This window comes from Nycticebus coucang, chromosome 4 (genome assembly GCF_027406575.1).
Source record: "Nycticebus coucang isolate mNycCou1 chromosome 4, mNycCou1.pri, whole genome shotgun sequence".
In the NCBI taxonomy this organism is placed as follows: Eukaryota; Metazoa; Chordata; class Mammalia; order Primates; family Lorisidae; genus Nycticebus; species Nycticebus coucang.
This window is the reverse complement of record NC_069783.1, coordinates 132,087,338-132,110,104: the sequence shown is the minus strand read 5'-3', so window position 1 is coordinate 132,110,104 and position 22,767 is coordinate 132,087,338.

Here is a 22,767-nt window from a genome sequence, read left to right as displayed (position 1 = left end):
GCCTGTGACGGAGGCTGAATCTTCTTCAGCCCAGCAGGTGACTCCAACTCAGCATCCAGGGCATCCTGAGGAGGTGAAACCACCTGCCATCCAGGAGGAGACCCACACTGAGTTCCCAGGCTTTTGTGGGGAGGCTGAACCTTCCCCCAGTGAGCAGGAGCAGCCACCTCAGCCTTTTGTGTCTCCTGGGGAGACAGAACCTTCTCAAATCCAGCAGGAGGTCACAGCTCAAGCTCCAGAGTCCCACATGGAGAATATAGCTCAAACTCCACCTAATCATAAGGTGATATTTCAACCTCTAGGTGAGAATCAACCTCATCTTTATTAATTGCCCAATGTTACAGTTAAAACTCCAGATGTGGAGGTTACCATAACGTCAGAGCCTACCAAAGAGGACGAATCTTCTTTAACCCAGCAGGAGACCCCAACTAAGCCTCCAGAGCATCCTGAGCAGGCACAACCTTCTGCCACCCAGGAGGAGAACCCAATTAAGCCTGAACAGCATCCTGAGGAGGTGAAACCTTCTGCCACCCAGGAGGAGACCCCAACTCAGCCTCCAGAGCATTCTGAGGAGGCAAAACCTTCTGCCACCCAGGAGGAGAACAAAATTCAGCCTGAACAGCATCATGAGGAGGCGAAACATACTGCCAACCAGGAAGAGACCCCAACTGAGTCTCCAGGCTTTCCTGCAGAGGCTGGACCTTGCCCCAGTGAGGAAGAGCAGCCACCACAGCCTTTTGTGTCTCCGGGGGAGATTGACCCTTCTGAAATACAGCAGGAGGCCACAGTTCAAACTCCACAGTCCCCTATGGAGAATTTAGCTCAAACTCTACGTAATCATGAGGTGACAGGTGAACCTCCGGATGTGGAGGTTTCCATAACTTCAGAGTCTGTGACGGAGGCTGAATCTTCTTCAGCCCAGGAGGTGACTCCAACTCAGCCTCCAGAGCATCCTGAGGAGGTGAAACCACCTGCCATCCAGAAGGAGACCCACATGAGTGCCCATGCTTTTGTGGGGAGGCTGAGCATTCCCCCAGTGAGCAGGAGCAGACACCTCAGGCTTTTGTGTCTCCTGGGGAGACTGAACTTTCTCAAATTCAGCAGGAGGTCACAGCACAAGCTCCAGAGTCCCCGATGGAGAATATAGCTCAAACTCCACCTAATCATGAGGTGACAGGTCCACCACCAGATGAGGATCAACCTCATATTTATTACTTGCCGAATGTTACAGTTGAACCTCCAGATGTGGAGGTTACCATAACTTCAGAGCCTACCAAAGAGGCCGAATCTTCTATAACCCAGCAGGAGACCCCAACTAAGCCTCCAGAGCATCCTGAGGAGCACAACTTTCTGCCACCCAGGAGGAGACACCAACTCGGCCTCCAGAGCATCCTGAGGAGGTGAAACCTGCTGCCACCCAGGAGGAGACCCCAACTCAGCCTCCAGTGCATCCTGAGGAGGCAAAACCTTCTGCCACCCAGGAGGAGAACCCAATTAAGCCTGAACAGCATCCTCAGGAGGTGAAACCTTCTGCCACCCAGGAGGAGACTCCAACTCAGCCTCCAGAGCATCCTGAGGAGGCAACACCTTCTGCCACCCAGGAGGAGAACAAAATTCAGCCTGAACAGCGTCGTGAGGAAGCGAAACATTTTGCCAAAAAGGAAGAGACCCCAACTGAGTCTCCAGGCTTTCCTGCAGAGGCTGGACCTTGCCCCAGTGAGGAAGAGCAGCCAACGCAGCAATTTGTGTCTCCGGGGGAGATTGAGCCTTCTCAAATACAGCAGGAGGCCACAGTTCAAACTCCAGAGTCCCCTATGGAGAATTTAGCTCAAACTCTACGTAATCATGAGGTGACAGGTAAACCTCCGGATGTGGAGGTTTCCATAACTTCAGAGCCTGTGACGGAGGCTGAATCTTCTTCAGCCCAGCAGGAGACTCCAACTCAGCCTCCAGAGCATCCTGAGGAGGTGAAACCACCTGCCATCCAGGAGGAGACCCACACTGAGTGCCCATGCTTTTGTTGGGAGGCTGAGCCTTCCCCCAGTGAGCAGGAGCAGCCACCTCAGCCTTTTGTGTCTCCTGGGGAGACTGAACCTTATCAAATCCAGCAGGACGTCACAGCACAAGCTCCAGAGTCCCCGATGGAGAATATAGCTCAAACTCCACCTAATCATGAGGTGACAGTTCCACCACCAGGTGAGGATCAACCTCATCTTTATTACTTGCCCAATGTTACAGTTAAACCTCCAGATGTGGAGGTTACCATAACTTCAGAGCCTACAAAAGAGGCCGAATCTTCTATAACCCAGCAGGAGACCCCAGCTAAGCCTCCAGAGCATCCTGAGGAGGCACAACCTTCTGCCACCCAGGAGGAGACACCAACTCGGACTCTAGAGCATCCTGAGGAGGTGAAACCTGCTGCACCCAGGAGGAGACACCAACTCAGCCTCCAGAGCATCCTGAGGAGGCAAAACATTCTGCCACCCAGGAGGAGAACAAAATTCAGCCTGAACAGCATCATGAGGAGGCGAAACATTCTGCCAACCAGGAAGAGACCCCAACTGAGTACCAGGCTTTCCTGCAGAGGCTGGACCTTGCCCCAGTGAGGAAGAGCAGCCACCGCAGCCTTTTGTGTCTCCGGGGGAGATTGAGCCTTCTCAAATACAGCAGGAGGCCACAATTCAAACTCCAGAGTCCCCTATGTAGAATTTAGCTCAAACTCTACGTAAACATGAGGTTACAGGTAAACCTCCGGATGTGGAGGTTTCCATAACTTCATAGCCTGTGACGGAGGCTGAATCTTCTTCAGCCCAGCAGGAGACTCCAACTCAGCCTCCAGAGCATCCTGAGGAGGTGAAACCACCTGCCATCCAGGAGGAGATCCACACTGAGTGCCCATGCTTTTGTGGGGAGGCTGAGCCTTCCCCAGTGAGCAGGAGCAGCCACCTCAGCCTTTTGTGTCTCCTGGGGAGACTGAACCTTCCCAAATCCAGCAGGAGGTCACAGCACAAGCTCCAGAGTCCCCGATGGAGAATATAGCTCAAACTAAACCTAATAATGAGGTGACAGTTCCACCACCAGGTGAGGATCAACCTCATCTTTATTACTTGCCCAATGTTACAGTTAAACCTCCAGATGTGGAGGTTACCATAACTTCAGAGCCTACCAAAGAGGACGAGTCTTCTTTAACCCAGCAGGAGACACCAAATCAGCCTCCACAGAATCCTGAGAAGGCAAAACCTTCTGCCACCCAGGAGGAGAACCCAATTAAGCCTGAACACCATCCTCAGGAGGTGAAACCTTCTGCCAACCAGGAAGAGACCCCAACTGAGTCTCCAGGCTTTCCTGCAGAGGCTGGACCTTGCCCCAGTGACGAAGAGCAGCCACCACAGCCTTTTGTGTCTCCGGGGGAGATTGACCCTTCTCAAATACAGCAGGAGGCCACAGTTCAAACTCCAGAGTCCCCTATGGAGAATTTAGCTCAAACTCTACATAATCATGAGGTGACAGGTGAACCTCCGGATGTGGAGGTTTCTATAACTTCAGAGCCTGTGACGGAGGCTGAATCTACTTCAGCTCAGCAGGTGACTCCAACTCAGCCTCCAGAGCATCCTGAGGAGGTGAAACCACCTGCCATCCAGGAGGAGACCCACACAAAGTGCCCATGCTTTTGTGGTGAGGCTGAGCCGTCCCCCAGTGAGCAGGAGCAGCCACCTCAGCATTTTGTGTCTCCTGGGGAGATAGAACCTTCTCAAATCCAGCAGGAGGTCACAGATCAAGCTCCAGAGTCCCCCATGGAGAATATAGCTCAAACTCCACCTAATCATAAGGTGATATTTCGACCTCTAGGTGAGAATCAACCTCATCTTTATTACTTGCCCAATGTTACAGTTAAACCTCCATATGTGGAGGTTACCATAACTTCAGAGCCTACCAAAGAGGCCGAATCTTCTATAACCCAGAAGGAGACCCCAGCTAAGCCTCCAGAGCATCCTGAGAAGGCACAACCTTCTGTCACCCAGGAGGAGACACCAACTCGGCCTCCAGAGCATCCTGAGGAGGTGAAACCTGCTGCCACCCAGGAGGAGACCACAACTCAGCCTCCAGAGCATCCTGAGGAGGCAAAACCTTCTGCCACCCAGGAGGAGAACCCAATTAAGCCTGAACAGCATCCTGAGGAGGTAAAACCTTCTTCCACCCAGGAGGAGACCCCAACTCAGCCTCCAGAGAATCCTGAGTAGGCAAAACCTTCTGCCACCCAGGAGGAGAACCCAATTCAGCCTGAACAGCATCCTGAGGAGGCGAAACATTCTGCCAACCAGGAAGAGACCCCAACTGAGTCCCCAGGCTTTCCTGCAGAGGCTGGACCTTGCCCCAGTGAGGAAGAGCAGCCACCGCAGCCTTTTGTGTCTCCGGAGGAGATTGACCCTTCTCAAATACAGCAGGAGGCCGCAGTTCAAACTCCAGAGTCCCCTATGTAGAATTTAGCTCAAACTCTACGTAATCAGGAGGTGACAGGTAAACCTTCGGATGTGGAGGTTTCCATAACTTCAGAGCCTGTGACGGAGGCTGAATCTTCTTCAGCCCAGCAGGAGACTCAAACTCAGCCTCCAGAGCATCCTGAGGAGGTGAAACCACCTGCTATCCAGGAGGAGACCCACACTGAGTGCCCATGCTTTTGTGGGGAGGCTGAGCCTTCCCCCAGTGAGCAGGAGCAGACACCTCAGCCTTTTGTGTCTCCTGGGGAGACTGAACCTTCTCAAATCCAGCAGGAGTTCACAGCACAAGCTCCAGAGTCCCCGATAGAGAATATAGCTCAAACTCCACCTAATCATGAGGTGACAGTTCCACCACCAGGTGAGGATCAACCTCATCTTTATTGCTTGCCGAATGTTACAGTTGAACCTCCACATGTGGAGGTTACCATAACTTCAGAGCCTACCAAAGAGGCCGAATCTTCTATAACCCAGCAGGAGACCCCAACTAAGCCTCCAGAGCATCCTGAGGAGGCACAACCTTCTGCCACCCAGGAGGAGACACCAACTCGGCCTCCAGAGCATCCTGAGGAGGTGAAACCTGCTGCCACCCAGGAGGAGACCCCAACTCAGCCTGAACAGCATCCTGAGGAGGTGAAACCTTCTGCCACCTAGGAGGAGACCCCAACTCAGCCTCCAGAGCATCCTGAGGAGGCAAAACCTTCTGCCACCCAGGAGGAGAACCCAATTCAGCCTGAACAGCATCCTGAGGAGGCGAAACATACTGCCAACCAGGAAGAGACCCCAACTGAGTCTGCAGGCTTTCCTGCAGAGGCTGGACCTTGCCCCAGTGAGGAAGAGCAGCCACCACAGCCTTTTGTGTCTCCGGGGGAGATTGACCCTTCTCAAATACAGCAGGAGGCCACAGTTCAAACTCCAGAGTCCCCTATGGAGAATTTAGCTCAAACTCTACATAATCATGAGGTGACAGGTGAACCTCCGGATGTGGAGGTTTCCATAACTTCAGAGCCTGTGACGGAGGCTGAATCTTCTTCAGCCCAGCAGGAGACTCCAACTCAGCCTCCAGAGCATCCTGAGGAGGTGAAACCACCTGCCATCCAGGAGGAGACCCACACTGAGTGCCCATGCTTTTGTGGGGAGGCTGAGCCTTCAACCAGTGAGCAGGAGCAGCCACCTCAGCCTTTTGTGTCTCCTGGGGAGACTGAACCTTCTCAAATCCAGCAGGAGGTCACAGCACAAGCTCCAGAGTCCCCGATGGAGAATATAGCTCAAACTCCACCTAATCATGAGGTGACAGTTCCACCACCAGGTGAGGATCAACCTCATCTTTATTACTTGCCCAATGTTACAGTTAAACCTCCAGATGTGGAGGTTACCATAACTTCAGAGCCTACCAAAGAGGACGAATCTTCTTTAACCCAGCAGGAGACACCAACTCAGCCTCCAGAGCATCCTGAGAAGGCAAAAAGTTCTGCCACACAGGATAACCCAATTAAGCCTGAACAGCATCCTGAGGAGGTGAAACCTTCTGCCACCCAGGAGGAGACCCAAACTCAGCCTCCAGAGTATCCTGAGGAGGCAAAACCTTCTGCCACCCAGGAGGAGAACCCAATTCAGCCTGAACAGCATCCTGAGGAGGCGAAACATTCTGCCAACCAGGAAGAGACCCCAACTGAGTCTCCAGGCTTTCCTGCAGAGGCTGGACCTTGCCCCAGTGAGGAAGAGCAGCCACCACAGCCTTTTGTGTCTCCGGGGGAGATTGAGCCTTCTCAAATACAGCAGGAGGCCACAGTTCAAACTCCAGAGTCCCTGATGGAGAATTTTGCTCAAACTCTACGTAATCATGAGGTGACAGGTAACCTCCGGATGTGGAGGTTTCCATAACTTCAGAGCCTGTGACGGAGGCTGAATCTTCTTCAGCCCAGCTGGAGACTCCAACTCAGCCTCCAGAGCATCCTGAGGAGGTGAAACCACCTGCCATCCAGGAGGAGACCCACACTGAGTGCCCATGCTTTTGTGGGGAGGCTGAGCCTTCCCCCAGTGAGCAGGAGCAGCCACCTCAGCCTTTTGTGTCTCCTGGGGAGACAGAACCTTCTCAAATCCAGCAGGAGGTCACAGCTCAAGCTCCAGAGTCCCCCATGGAGAATATGGCTCAAACTCCACCTAATCATAAGGTGATATTTCAACTTCTAGGTGAGAATCAACCTCATCTTTATTACTTGCCCAATGTTACAGTTAAACCTCCAGATGTGGAGGTTACCATAACTTCAGAGCCTTCCAAAGTGGCCGAATCTTCTATAACCCAGCAGGAGACCCCAACTAAGCCTCCAGAGCATCCTGAGGAGGCACAACCTTCTGCCACCCAGGAGGAGACACCAACTCGGCCTCCAGAGCATCCTGAGGAGGTGGAAACCTGCTGCCACGCAGGAGGAGACCCCAACTCAGCCTCCAGAGCATCCTGAGGAGGCAAAACATTCTGCCACCCAGGAGGAGAACAAAATTCAGCCTGAACAGCATCATGAGGAGGCGAAACATTCTGCCAACCAGGAAGAGACCCCAACTGAGTCTCCAGGCTTTCCTGCAGAGGCTGGACCTTGCCCCAGTGAGGAAGAGCAGCCACCACAGCCTTTTGTGTCTCCGGGGGAGATTGAGCCTTCTCAAATAGAGCAGGAGGCCACAGTTCAAACTCCACAGTCCCCTATGTAGAATTTAGCTCAAACTCTACGTAATCATGAGGTGACAGGTAAACCTCCGGATGTGGAGGTTTCCATAACTTCAGAGCCTGTGACGGAGGCTGAATCTTCTTCAGCCCAGCAGGAGACTCCAACTCAGCCTCCAGAGCATCCTGAGGAGGTGAAACCACCTGCCATCCAGGAGGAGACCCACACTGAGTGCACATGCTTTTGTGGGGAGGCTGAGCCTTCCCCCAGTGAGCAGGAGCAGCCACCTCAGCCTTTTGTGTCTCCTGGGGAGACTGAACCTTCTCAAATCCAGCAGTAGGTCACAAAACAAGCTCCAGAGTCCCCGATGGAGATTATAGCTCAAACTCCACCTAATCATGAGGTGACAGTTCCACCACCAGGTGAGGATCAACCTCATCTTTATTACTTGCCCAATGTTACAGTTAAACCTCCAGATGTGGAGGTTACCATAACTTCAGAGCCTACCAAAGAGGCCGAATCTTCTATAACCCAGCAGGAGACCCCAACTCAGCTTCCAGAGCATCCTGAGGAGGCACAACCTTCTGCCACCCAGGAGGATACTCAACTCGGCCTCCAAAGCATCCTGAGGAGGTGAAACCTTCTGCAACCCAGGAGGAGAACCCAACTCAGCATCCAGAGCATGCTGAGGAGGTGAAACATTCTGCCACACAGGAGGAGAACCCAACTCACCCTCTAGAACATCCAGAGGAGGGTAAACCTTCTGCCACTCAGGAAGAGACCCCAACTGAGTCTCCAGGCTTTCCTGCAGAGGGTGGACCTTGCCGCAGTGAGGAAGAGCAGCCACCTCAGCCTTTTGTGTCTCCGGGGGTGATTGACCATTCTCAAATACAGCAGGAAGCCACAGCTCAAACTACAGAGTCCCCTATGGAGAGTATAGCTCAAACTCTACCTAATCAAGAGGTGACAGGTAAACCTCCGGATGTGGAGGTTTCCATAACCTCAGAGCCTGTGATGGAGGAAGAATCTTCTTCAGCCCAGCACGAGACTCCAACTCAGCCTCCAGAGCATCGTGAGGAGGTGAAACCACCTGCCATCCAGGAGAAGACTCCAACTGAGTGCCCATGCTTTTGTGGGGAGGCTGAGCCTTCCCCCAGTAAGCAGGAGCAGCCACCTCAGCCTTTTGTGTCTCCCGGGGAGACTGAACCTTCTCAAATCCAGCAGAAGGTCAGAGCTCAAGCTCCAGAGTTACCGATGGAGAATATAGCTCAAACTTCACCTATACATGAGGTGACAGTTCCACGTCCAGGTGAGGATCAACCTCATCTTTATTACTTGCCCAATGTTACAGTTAAACCTCCAGATGTGGAGGTTACCATAACTTCAGAGCCTACCAAAAAGGCCGAACTTTCTTTAACCAAGGAGAAGACCCCAACTAAGCCTCCATAGCATCCTGAGGACGCACAACCTTCTGCCACCCGGGAGGAGACACCAACTCGGCCTCCAGAGCATCCTGAGGAGGTGAAACCTGCTGCCACCCAGGAGGAGACCCCAACTCAGCCTCCAGAGCATCCTGAGGAGGGAAAACCTTCTGCCACCAAGGAGGAGAACCCAATTAAGCCTGAACAGCATCCTGAGGAGGTGAAACCTTCTGCCACCCAGGAGGAGACCCCAACTCAGCCTCCAGAGCATCCTGAGGAGGCAAAACCTTCTGCCACCCAGGAGGAGAACCCAATTCAGCCTGAACAGCATCCTGAGGAGGCGAAACATTCTGCCAACCAGGAAGAGACCCCAACTGAGTCTCCAGGCTTTCCTGCAGAGGCTGGACCTTGCCCCAGTGAGGAAGAGCAGCCACCACAGCCTTTTGTGTCTCCGGGGGAGATTGACCCTTCTCAAATACAGCAGGAGGCCACAGTTCAAACTCCAGAGTCCCCTATGGAGAATTTAGCTCAAACTCTACATAATCATGAGGTGACCGGTGAACCTACGGATGTGGAGGTTTCCATAACTTCAGAGCCTGTGACGGAGGCTGAATCTTCTTCAGCCCAGCAGGTGACTCCAACTCAGCCTCCAGAGCACCCTGAGGAGGTGAAACCACCTGCCATCCAGGAGGAGACCCACACTGAGTGCCCATGCTTTTGTGGGGAGGCTGAGCCTTCCCCCAGTGAGCAGGAGCAGCCACCTCAGCCTTTTGTGTCTCCTGGGGAGACAGAACCTTCTCAAATCCAGCAGGAGGTCACAGCTCAAGCTTCAGAGTCCCCCATGGAGAATATAGCTCAAACTCCACCTAATCATAAGGTGATATTTCAACCTCTAGGTGAGAATCAACCTCATCTTTATTACTTGCCCAATGTTACAGTTAAACCTCCAAATGTGGAGGTTACCATAACTTCAGAGCCTACCAAAGAGGCCGTATCTTCTATAACCCAGCAGGAGACTCCAACTAAGCCTCCAGAGCATCCTGAGGAGGCACAACCTTCTGCCACCCAGGAGTAGACACCAAGTCGGCCTCCAGAGCATCCTGAGGAGGTGGAAACCTGCTGCCACCCAGGAGGAGACCCCAACTCAGCCTCCAGAGCATCCTGAGGAGGCAAAACCTTCTGCCACCCAGGAGGCGAACAAAATTCAGCCTGAACAGCATCATGAGGAGGCGAAACATTCTGCCAACCAGGAAGAGACCCCAACTGAGTCTCCAGGCTTTCCTGCAGAGGCTGGACCTTGCCCCAGTGAGGAAGAGCAGCCACCACAGCCTTTTGTGTCTCCGGGGGAGATTGACCCTTCTCAAATACAGCAGGAGGCCACAGTTCAAACTCCAGAGTCCCCTATGTAGAATTTAGCTCAAACTCTACGTAATCATGAGGTGACAGGTGAACCTCCGGATGTGGAGTTTCCATAACTTCAGAGCCTGTGACTGAGGCTGAATCTTCTTCAGCCCAGCAGGAGACTCCAACTCAGCCTCCAGAGCATACTGAGGAGGTGAAACCACCTGCCATCCAGGAGGAGACCCACACTGAGTGCCCATGCTTTTGTGGGGAGGCTGAGTCTTCCCCCAGTGAGCAGGAGCAGCCACCTCAGCCTTTTGTGTCTCCTGGGGAGACTGAACCTTATCAAATCCAGCAGGAGGTCACAGCACAAGCTCCAGAGTCCCCGATGGAGAATATAGCTCAAACTCCACCTAATCATGAGGTGACAGTTCCACCACCAGGTGAGGATCAACCTCATCTTTATTACTTGCCCAATGTTAAAGTTAAACCTCCAGATGTGGAGGTTACCATAACTTCAGAGACTACCAAAGAGGCCGAATCTTCTATAACCCAGCAGGAGACCCCAACTAAGCCTCCAGAGCATCCTGAGGAGGCACAACCTTCTGCCACCCAGGAGGAGACACCAACTCGGCCTCCAGAGGATCCTGAGGAGGTGCAAACCTGCTGCCACCCAGGAGGAGACCCCAACTCAGCCTCCAGAGCATCCTGAGGAGGCAATACCTTCTGCCACCCAGGAGGAGAACAAAATTCAGCCTGAACAGCATCATGAGGAGGCGAAAAATTCTGCCAACCAGGAAGAGACCCCAACTGAGTCTCCAGGCTTTCCTGCAGAGGCTGGACCTTGCCCCAGTGAGGAAGAGCAGCCACCACAGCCTTTTGTGTCTCCGGGGGAGATTGACCCTTCTCAAATACAGCAGGAGGCCACAGTTCAAACTCCAGAGTCCCCTATGGAGAATTTAGCTCAAACTCTACATAATCATGAGGTGACAGGTGAACCTCCGGATGTGGAGGTTTCCATAACTTCAGAGCCTGGGACGGAGGCTGAATCTTCTTCAGCCCAGCAGGAGACTCAAACTCAGCCTCCAGAGCATCCTGAGGAGGTGAAACCACCTGCCATCCAGGAGGAGACCCACACTGAGTGCCCATGCTTTTGTGGGGAGGCTGAGCCTTCCCCCAGTGAGCAGGCGCAGCCACGTCAGCCTTTTGTGTCTCCTGGGGAGACTGAACATTCTCAAATCCAGCAGGAGGTCACAGCACAAGCTCCAGAGTCCCCGATGGAGAATATAGCTCAAACTCCACCTAATCATGAGGTGACAGTTCCACCACCAGGTGAGGATCAACCTCATCTTTATTACTTGCCCAATGTTACAGTTAAACCTCCAGATGTGGAGGTTACCATAACTTCAGAGCCTACCAAAGAGGACGAATCTTCTTTAACCCAGCAGGAGACACCAACTCAGCCTCCAGAGCATCCTGAGAAGGCAAAACCTTCTGCCACCCAGGAGGAGAACCCAATTAAGCCTGAACAGCATCCTGAGGAGGTGAAACCTTCTGCCAACCAGGAGGAGACCCCAACTCAGCCTCCAGAGCATCCTGAGGAGGCAAAACCTTCTGCCACCCAGGAGGAGAACCCAATTCAGCCTGAACAGCATCCTGAGGAGGCGAAACATTCTGCCAACCAGGAAGAGACCCCAACTGAGTCTCCAGGCTTTCCTGCAGAGGCTGGACCTTGCCCCAGTGAGGAAGAGCAGCCACCACAGCCTTTTGTGTCTTCGGGGGAGATTGACCCTTCTCAAATACAGCAGGAGGCCACAGTTCAAACTCCAGAGTCCCCTATGTAGAATTTAGCTCAAACTCTACGTAATCATGAGGTGACAGGTAAATCTCCGGATGTGGAGGTTTCCATAACTTCAGAGCCTGTGACGGAGGCTGAATCTTCTTCAGCCCAGCAGGAGACTCCAACTCAGCCTCCAGAGCATCCTGAGGAGGTGAAACCACCTGCCATCCAGGAGGAGACCCACACTGAGTGCCCATGCTTTTGTGGGGAGGCTGAGCCTTCCCCCAGTGAGCAGGAGCAGCCACCTCAGCCTTTTGTGTCTCCTGGGGAGACTGAACCTTCTCAAATCCAGCAGGAGGTCACAGCACAATCTCCAGAGTCCCCGATGGAGAATATAGCTCAAACTCCACCTAATCATGAGGTGACAGTTCCACCACCAGGTGAGGATCAACCTCATCTTTATTACTTGCCCAATGTTACAGTTAAACCTCCAGATGTGGAGGTTACCATAACTTCAGAGCCTACCAAAGAGGCCGAATCTTCTATAACCCAGCAGGAGACCCCAACTCAGCCTCCAGAGCATCCTGAGGAGGCACAACCTTCTGCCACCCAGGAAGAGACACCAACTCGGCCTCCAAAGCATCCTGAGGAGGTGAAACCTTCTGCCCACCAGGAGGAGAACCCAACTCAGCCTCCAGAGCATGCTGAGGAGGTGAAACCTTCTGCCACACAGGAGGGACCCCAACTCACCCTCTAGGACATCCAGAGGAGGGTTAACCTTCTGCCACTCAGGATGGTACCCCAACTGAGTCTCCAGGCTTTTCTGCAGAGTGTGGACCTTGCCGCATTGAGGAAGAGCAGCCACCTCAGCCTTTTGTGTCTCCGGGGGTGATTGACCATTCTCAAATACAGCAGGAAGCAACAGCTCAAACTGCAGAGTCCTCTATGGAGAGTATAGCTCAAACTCTACCTAATCATGAGGTGACAGGTAAACCTCCGGATGTGGAGGTTTCCATAACCTCAGAGCCTGTGATGGAGGCAGAATCTTCTTCAGCCCAGCACTAGACTCCAACTCAGCCTCCAGAGCATCCTGAGGAGGTGAAACCACCTGCCATCCAGGAGAAGACCCCAACTGAGTGCCCATGCTTTTGTGGGGAGGCTGAGCCTTCCCCCAGTAAGCAGGAGCAGCCACCTCAGCCTTTTGTGTCTCCTGGGGAGACTGAACCTTCTCAAATCCAGCAGAAGGTCAGAGCTCAAGCTCCAGAGTCCCCGATGCAGAATATAGCTCAAACTTCACCTAACCATGAGGTGACAGTTCCACGTCCAGGTGAGGATCAACCTCATCTTTATTACTTGCCCAATGTTACAGTTAAACCTCCAGATGTGGAGGTTACCATAACTTCAGAGCCTACCAAAAAGGCCGAACTTTCTTTAACCAAGGAGGAGACCTCAACTCAGCCTCCAGAGCATCCTGAGGAGGCAAAACCTTCTGCCACCCAGGAGGAGAAACCAATTCAGTCTCCAGAGCATCCTGTGGAGGGGAAACCTTTTGCCACCCAGGAGCAGATCCCAACTGAGTCTCCAGGCTTTCCTGCAGAGGCTGTACCTTGCCCCAGTGAGGAAGAGAAGCCAACTCAGCCTTTTTTTTCTCCGCAGGAGATTGAACCTTCTCAAATACAGCAGGAGGCCACAGTTCAAACTCCAGAGGCCCCTATGGAGAGTATAACTCAAACTCTACCTAATCATGACGTAACATGTAAACCTCCGAATGTGGAGGTTTCCATAACTTCAGAGCCTGTGACGGAGGCTGAATCTTCTTCAGCCCATCAAGAGACTCCAACTCAGCCTCCAGAGCATCCTGAGGAGGTGAAACCACCTGCCGTCCAGGAGGAGACCCCAATTGAGTGCCCATGCTATTGTGGGGAGGCTGAGCCTTCCCCCAATGAGCAGGAGCAGCCACCTCAGTCTTTTGTGTCTCCTGGGGAGAGTGAAAATTCTCAAATGCAGCAGGAGGTAACAGCTCAAGCTCCAGATTCCCCCATGGAGAATATGGCTCAAACTCCACCTAATCATGAGGTGACAGTTCCACCTCCAGGTGAGGATCAACCTCATCCTTATTACTTGCCCAATGTTACAGTTAAACCTCCATATGTGGAGGTGACACTTCCACATCCTGAGGTGACACTTCCGCATCCTGAGGTGACACTTTCGCATCCTGAGGTGACACTTCCACATCTTGAGGTTGCGGCGACACTTCCACATCCTGTAGTCACAGTTCCGCATCCTGAGGTGACACTTCAGCATCTTGATGTGACACTTCCACACTAGACCAGATGGAGACTCGGCAGAAAAACCCAGCTGAGGTCACAGTTAAGCTTTTGGACCAGGAACTTACCATGACTTCAGAACAAACTAGAGAGGTTAAACCTTCTCCAACCATGCAAGAGACTCCAACTCAACCTCTAGAGGTACCAAGGGATGTAGTAGCTCCAGCCTATTATGAAATAACAGTTCCAACACCGGGTCAGGATCAAGCCCAGCATACAACATCCCCTGGTGTCACGATCACAGTTTTACCTTTGAGCCTGGAATTTGTTGTAACTTTAGCAACTACCTCAGAGGTTGAACATCCTGTGGCTCTGGAGAGAATGGCAGCTCCCCATCCAGACCAGATTCAGACTCAGCCTCCAATCCCGACTGAAGTTACAACTCAAATTTTGAGTTACATTACCGTAACTCAAAATTCGTTGCCGAATTACAACATGGAACAAGAGATTGCCAATATCAACACCGACATGAACACCAGCATATGTGAGCTCTGTACCTGCAGAGATGAGACACTGTCGTGTGTTGGTCTCAGCCCAGAGAAGAGACTCCGCCGAGTGCCTGTGCAGGAGCCTGAAGCCTATAATGGCACCTTCACCGTCTTGTAAGTCACTTATCCTCCTTCGTTCTCTGCATCCTGCCTCACATGGCAGCCTTTTCCTTGAGACACTTGTGGGCTTTCTTCATTGGTTGACTTTCTGCTTTTACCTTTTACTTGTCAGATTTTCCTTATCCTCATTCTCCTTTGTACTATTGTGCCCCTTCTCCAAACTTTTACCTGTGATTACTCTTTACTTCTTTATCCATTTCTCTTTAGTCCCATCATATCATTGCTTACCTCTTCTCTTCTGAGTTTGCTTCACTCTCTTCACAGAAGCATATTCCTCTGGGTGGCACCTGTGGCTCAAGGAGTAGGGTGCCAACCTCATATACCAAGGGTGGCAAGTTCAAAGCCAGCCCCGGCCAAAAAAAACCACAACAACCCAGGTCTGTCATTTATTAGTTTTGTGACCTTGGGCAAGTCATTCCACTCTGTGGCTCAATTTCCTCATCTTTAATATGGGGATTGTGATACTTACCATTTTACAGGATTGTTGTGAGATTTAGGAGTGGGAGTACATGTAATACTTACATGTGTATCAGTGCCTAGCATATATATGAATGTTAACTATTATTATCATTATTCAGTCCCTTAATTATGTCCAGGCCTCATCTTTGTACCTGGTTTCCTGTATGTAGTGCCCATTTTGTGCCCAACTCAAGGAAGAGTATGACATTATCTCTAGAATATGAAAATGATAGGTAGGAAGAAAAGAAATAGGCATCAAAAGGGAGGTGGTTTATAATTAAGTCCTAAAGAGATATAGAGACCATAGATGCTGTAATTCACCAGAATCTATAATCATTGAGGTGTGGAGGTCAGGGAAAGCTCCCTGGATAAGCTGAAACTTTGCCTGGGGCTTAAAAAGCATCTATAATCTGTTAAAGAGAAACATTGGGAGTAAAGCCTAGGCAACATCATGGCTGCAGGAATGATGGGGATTTAGAAGACCAGTCTTGCTTCCAAGAATTGGGTTAGGAAGCAGTGGAAAACGTGATTATGAAAAACCTTGAACATCAGATATGGGAGTTTGAAAGTTATATGCAATGAGGTATGGAGAGCCATGGAAAGTTTTTAAGCAAGAGAAAGAAATGATTAAGCGCCGTGTCTCAGTCGGTAAGGCGCCAGCCCCATATACCGAGGGTGGCGGGTTCAAACCCGGCCCCGGCCAAACTGCAACCAAAAAATAGCCGGGCATTGTGGCGGGCGCCTGTAGTCCCAGCTACACGGGAGGCTGAGGCAAGAGAATCGCTTAAGCCCAGGAGTTGGAGGTTGCTGTGAGCTGTGTGAGGCCACGGCACTCTACCGAGGGCCATAAAGTGAGACTCTATCTCTACAAAAAAAAAAAAAAAAAAAAAAGACAAAAGGATTATTTTAGAATCCATACATAGCATGCTCTAGAGGGGGAAGCTTAACTCTGGGAGACCAAATGGTAAGCTTGTCTAGCAAAATTTAGAAGTAAAGTGAGAAAGGACTAAAGCTGAGTGCTTGTGATAGAAGTGGGAATAAAGTCCTGGGGATACTACAAAGGAAGGACAGGATTTAGTGACCAACTAATAGTTGGGAGAGGATGTGTATAGGGAAGGGAGAAATCAAATGTGACTCCATGGTTTCTGTCCTGCATGATGAAGATAATGATGGTTGTGGAATACTATGCAGCCTTAAAGAAAGATGGAGACTTTACCTCTTTCATGCTTACATGGATGGAGCTGGAAAATGTTCTTCTTAGTAAAGTATCTCAAGAATGGAAGAAAAAGTATCCAATGTACTCAGCCCTACTATGAAACTAATTTATGGCTTTCACATGAAAGCTATAGAGGGAAGGGGGAAAGGGAGGGGGGAGTTGGGCAGAGGGAGGGTGATTGGTGGGATTACACCTGCGTTGTGTCTTACAAGGGTATATGTGAAACTTAGTAAATGTAGAATGTAAATGTCTTAACAGAATAACTAAGAAAATGCCAGGAAGGCTATGTTGACCAATGTGATGAAAATGTGTCAAACGGTCTATAAAACCAGTGTATGGTGCCCCGTGATCGCATTAATGTACACAGCTATGATTTAATAATAATAAAAAAAGATAATGATGGTGGTATATAACAAGTGCAGCAGTCAGAGCCAATTTGAGGGAGAGAAGATCAGTTTGGGCATTTTTTTAAATTTCTGAGCATTAAACAACCAGAAAGCTTCTGGTTAAATGGAAATGTGCATTAGGCAGACGACTGTCTTATTTCTACCCCTGCCCCCAACTGGGAAAAATACACCTATAAAGTAAATAGGTAAAATTATTGCTGAGGGGCGGCACCTGTAGCTCAGTGAGTAGGGCCCTGGTCACATACACCCGGGCTGGCAGGTTCGATTCCGACCCGGGCCAGCTAAACAACAATGATAACTGCAACCAAAAAATAGCCAGGCGTTGTTATGGGTGCCTGTAGCCGCAGCTACACGGGAGGCTAAGGCAAGAGAATTGCTTAAACCCAAGAGCCAAGAGTTTGAAGTTGCTGTGAGCTGTGATGCCACAGCACTCTACCCAGGGCAACATAGTGAGATACTGCCTCAAAATAAAAATTTGTTGCTGAGGAATAGGGAACAGTGTTAAAGGTAAAGATTTAAAGTTATCCACAGAGCTGAAACTGATTGTAAGGCATTTAACAGTTTGCTTTCAAACATGTCATTCATGGATATATTTACACTTTTTTAAAAAAAGTCATGGAAATACATGTGTGTATATATGTGTATATGTGTGCATGTATATATATGATATATGATAATTTATTATTTTTTATTTCTTCATGGGTTTTCCCTGCACTCTCTTCTAGTATTTTTATAGTTTCATGTCTTAAGTTTAAATCTTTAATCCAGTGAGAATCTATCTTAGTTAATGGTGAAAGGTGTGGGTCCAGTTTCAGTCTTCTACAGGTTGCCAGCCAGTTCACCCAGCACCATTTGTTAAATAGGGAGTCTTTTCCCCGCTGAATGTTTTTAATTGGCTTGTCAAACATCTCAAATAACGGTAAGTAGCTGGATTCATCTCTTGGTTCTCTATTCTGTTCCAGACATCTACATCTCTGCTTTTGTGCCAGTACCATGCTGTTTTGATCACTATCGATTTATAGTAAAGTCTCAGGTCTGGTAGAGTGATTCCTCCTGCTGTGTTTTTATTTCTGAGTAATGTCTTGGCTATTCGAGGTTTTTTCTGATCCCATATAAAACGAAGTATTATTTTTTCAAGATCTTTAAAGTATGATAGTGGAGCTTTAATAGGGATTGCATTAAAATTGTATTTTGCTTCCGGTAGTATGGACATTTTAACAATGTTGATTCTTCCCAGCCATGAGCATGGCATGTTTTTCCATCTGTTAACATTTTCAGCTATTTATTTTCTTAGAGTTTCATAGTTCTCTTTGTAGAGATCTTTCACATCCTTTGTTAGATAAACTCCCAAATATTTCATCTTCTTTGGCAGTACTGTGAATGGAATATAGACCTTAACTGTTTTTTCAGCTTGACTATTGTTGGTATATATAAAGGCTACCGATTTATGAATATTGATTTTGTAACCTGAGACACTGCTGTATTCCTTGATCACTTCTGAAAGTTTTGTAGTAGAATCCCTGGTGTTTTCCAGATATACAATCATATCATCTGTGAAGAGCAAACGTTGATATATGATAATTTAGACACATAAGTGATTTTATCCATTTATTCATTCATAACTGATATTATCTTCCAAGACATTGGACAGACAGGAAGTTAAGCTTCTGAGGAAATGCCTTATTATTTGTGCCCATAGCCCCACATTCTTTCTTTCTTTCTTTTTCTTTTTAGACTTTCTCTTCCACATGAATTCTATTGTGTACAGAAAACAGTGCATACTGGCATAAGGCTCTGCCACATCTTCACATCGTTTCCATTTTCCCTCCTATGGTTTCTCTGATGTTTAATAAGACTGAGGACCACTGAAAACCTTTGCCACATTATCGATATTTGGAAGATTTCTCTCCAATATGAATGTTCTATGTTAAGGTTTGAGCTCTGGTTAAGGTCATTGCCACACTGTTCACATTTGTAGGATTACTCTCCAGTTTGAATTCTTCTATGCTTAGCATGCTATCAACACCAGGTCAAGGCACCGCCGCAGTCTTCAAATGGAGGGTTTCTCTCTGTGTGATTTCCTCTGTGTACAGTGAGGATTGAATTTGAGTTAGAGTTTGCCACACTGTCCATATTTAAAAGGTTTTCCTCCAGAATAAATTCTTAAATGTCTAGAAATGTTCACAAACTAATGAAAGTCTATGCCACATTTTGACCACTGTAGTTTCTTTCAAGAATGACTACTCTGATGAACAGAAAGGGTCGAGTAGAGTGTAAATGCCTGGCCCCCTTCTTCACATTTGTGGAGTTTCTCTCCACAAGAAATTCTGTTATGTTCACTATGAGTTTAACTAAGGAAAAAGGCTTTAGTGCATTCTCTAAATTTGTAAGTTTTATGTCCAAAGTAAATTCTTTGAAGTACAGAAAGGTTTGAGTCACAGTTAAAGGCTTTGCCACACTCTCGACATTTGTAGGGTTTCCCTCCAGAGTGAATTCTTTGATGTCTAGAAAAGCTTGTGTAGTACTTAAAGGATTTTCCACATTCTTGACCTTTGTAGGGTTTCTCTCCAGAGTGAATTCTTTGATGTCTAGAAAGGTGTGAGTGGTGTTTAAAGGCTTTGTCACATTCTTCACATCCATAGGGTTTCTCTTCAGAATGAATTCTTTGATGTACAGAAAGGTTTCAGTACTTGTTAAAGGCTTTGCCACATTCCTGATATTTGTAGGGTTTATCTCCAGAATGAATTCTTTGATGTCTACAGAGGAGAGAGTGCTGGTTAAAGGTTATGCCACATTCTTCACATTTGAAAGGTTTCTCTGCAGAATCAATTCTTTTTCTCGTCCAGAAACATGTGAGTGTTGCTTGGTAAGTTTGTCACATTCCTTATAGTTGCAGGTTTTTCCTCCAGTATCAAAATTCTCATGGTTACGATATTTTGAACTTTGGCTAAGACATTTGCCATAATTTTCACACGTGTCCAGTTTCTCTCCAGTATCGAATCTTGAACAAGACTGAAAAACTTGGCTACCTTCTTTGCATTTGGACTGTTTTTTCCAATACGAGTGATGTTATGTTCTGTAACATGTGACCAGAAGTTAGAGGCTTTCCTATAGCTTTTACAATTAAAAGTTTTCTCTAAGGTATATATCATTATTTGTCCATTGAGATTTAACAATTGTCTGAAGGTGTTCAAAGAGTTACTACATTGGAATACTTTGCCATAGGTAGCTGTTAATCATTGGTGAAGTCCACTGTAACATACTTTCTGCTCATCACACTTATACACACTTTCCCAATATTTTGTTAAGTTTAAATTCTCGGAGCCATAGCTTTGATATCTGGTCAGGATCATCTCTGGAAATAAAATACTTGTGCCCCACTCTTGAAAACGGTCTTCAGTATAATGAATATATAGAGCTGGGTGCTTGACTAGTGTCTGGTGTGTCTTCGCCTTCCAGGGTTCTTTGCTTTGCTCCAGACAGGTGATGAGTTCTGGCTTAGAGACAGTAAGACCCAGGAAGAACAGGTTTCTGTAGGTCTCTAACATGACTTCCCCATACAAATGCTGCTGAGCAGGGTCCAAGCAGGCCGACTCTTCCATAGAGAATTCAACAGACATGTCCTTGAATGTCAACACTCCTTTGGATTCTTCCCTGAGGACCTTTTGAATGTCACCACGAGGGAGGGACGGTGGGCGCTGCAGGCAGACAGCTGCTCAGACAGCTCTGGGCATTTCCCAGCTTCCGGGATGCCCCGGTGTCCTGCAGGTCAATTCTCTGCAGAAGCAGAGTGACAGAGGCTGCTGCAGAGACACTTAGGATCCCCAGGAAAGGGAACAGCTGAAGAGGAGGCCGTAGCTCAGAGCCCAACTCCAGAGACAAACGCTGCTCAGAATCCTCGGTGCCGCCTTCTTCTTTCTGGCTGTGCATCACTTCCCAGCTCCCGAGATGTCCCAGTACCTGCAGGTCACAGGGTGACAGAGGCTGCTGCAGAGACACCTGGAATCTCCAGGAATCCCCACATTATTTCTTGATTAATTGTGCAAACTAGGAAGCTCATAGCTCTGGAAATGAGAAAACTGGAAGTATTTTCTGTATTTGAATATCTCCTGTGTTTCTTCACAGAAATTTCCAAGGAAATGCTATTTCTACATTGATGAGAATGTATGGAAATCATACCGTTGGACTGAGAAACTGTGAGTATACTCTCTCCAGATATGAGTACAAAAGCTTAGCTGCATTGTAAGATCCTTCCTCGTCCAGAATCTTGAGGTCAACGCTTCTAAGGAAAGGTGTTTCTTCCTCCACATCTCAAATCAATGTCTGTTGATTATAATTCTATGATTATTTTAAAATTAAATTTGGTGGGCTCTCTTTAAAAGAAAGAGGCAATTTAAATGTATTTTTATTATGTAAGTAATACACATTATACTCTTAATATATAAAAACTAAATAACAGGTATAATGGAAACCCTCCTTGTGCCCTGATACCTGGTCCCTGAGGTAACCACTACCCCTAAGTTTGGTGCATATCCTTCCAGACCTTTCCCAAGTATTTGCCTACATACATATTTACATATAGCAAAATGAATTTTTTGTGTGGCCTTACGTTTTTTGTTTTATAGAAATGGTAACATCTTACAACTTGATTCTTTCACTTCATGATACATGTTAGATTTTTCTTTCACAGCACTTAGAGGGTTACCCCATTCATTTAAACTCTTGCATCATTCCATATTATGGATTCCATACTATGGATGTGGCATGAATTATTTAATAATTCCCCTATGGATGGATGTTTAGATTATGACCAGTTTTCTTTTGTTTTTTTTTTTTTTAGAGACAGAGTCTCACTGTGTCACCCTCGGTAGAGTGCCCTGACATCACAGCTCACAGCAACCTCCAACTCCTGGGCTTAGGCGATTCTCTTGCCTCAGCCTCCCGAGTAGCTGGGACTATAGGCGCCTGCTACAACGCCTGGCTATTTTTTTGTTGCAGTTTGGTGCATTTTGGTGGGGGCCAGGCTCGAACCTGTCACCCTCGGTTTATGGGGCCGGCACCCTACTCACTGAGCCACAGGCGACACCCTCCTATGTCCAGTTTTCTTGTTAGGTGCATTGCTGCTTCTTTGTAAACTTGGGCAAATATTTCTATAGAACAGATATCTAGAAATGGAATGGTTGATATGAGGACAATGTAGGTATTAAATTTTAATTGTCCTCAAAAAAGTTGTGCCAACTTATACTATACTCAACAGAATATGATAGCATTTTACCACTGAGTATTCTCCAACTCTTTGCTGATATGATGGGTGAACAAAAAGGGTCCTGTCTGAATTTTTCTGATTACTCTTGAATTTAAATACCTTTATTTGTTAAAAGTTGGTGAACATTTGTGTTTCTTCTGAGTTTTCTGTCCTTTATCCATTTTCCTTTTCAATTGTTTTTATCATTTTCTTATTAATTTATTAAAGCAGTCAATTTAGATACAGAAGTTATTTTGGAAAAATACAGTAGTTTGTGTGTCATCAGTTCAACTTGTATAGGTGATCTCTGAGTTTTCATTTTTGAAAATAGAGATGTCATTTTATTTTCCATTAAAGTTTGTCCCCTTGTAATATGATTCCATTTATATACAGTTCAGGAAGAGGCAAAACTAAAGTATGTTGTGTATGACTGACATATAACAGGTAAAACTATATTTTGAAAACAAGGAAATTACTATAAAAGTTAAGATAGTGGTTATCTTCAGAGGTCAGAGAGAGGGTTGTGATTGGAAAGGGCCACACGAGCTTCTGGATGCTCATGGTACTCTTTCTTGATGTGATGATATTACATGGGTACCTGCTTTACAATTATTTAAACTGAACATTTAAGTTATATGCATTTTATGCGCATTGTATTTCTCAAAAAAAAAACAACAACAAAACATTTTTTAAATGGGGGGAAAAGCCTACTGACTTCACTTGTAGCCTGACATAGGTCCATGTGGGGCTTTAATAATAACATGTGGGGCTCGGTGCCTGTAGCTCAAGCGGCTAAGGCGCCAGACA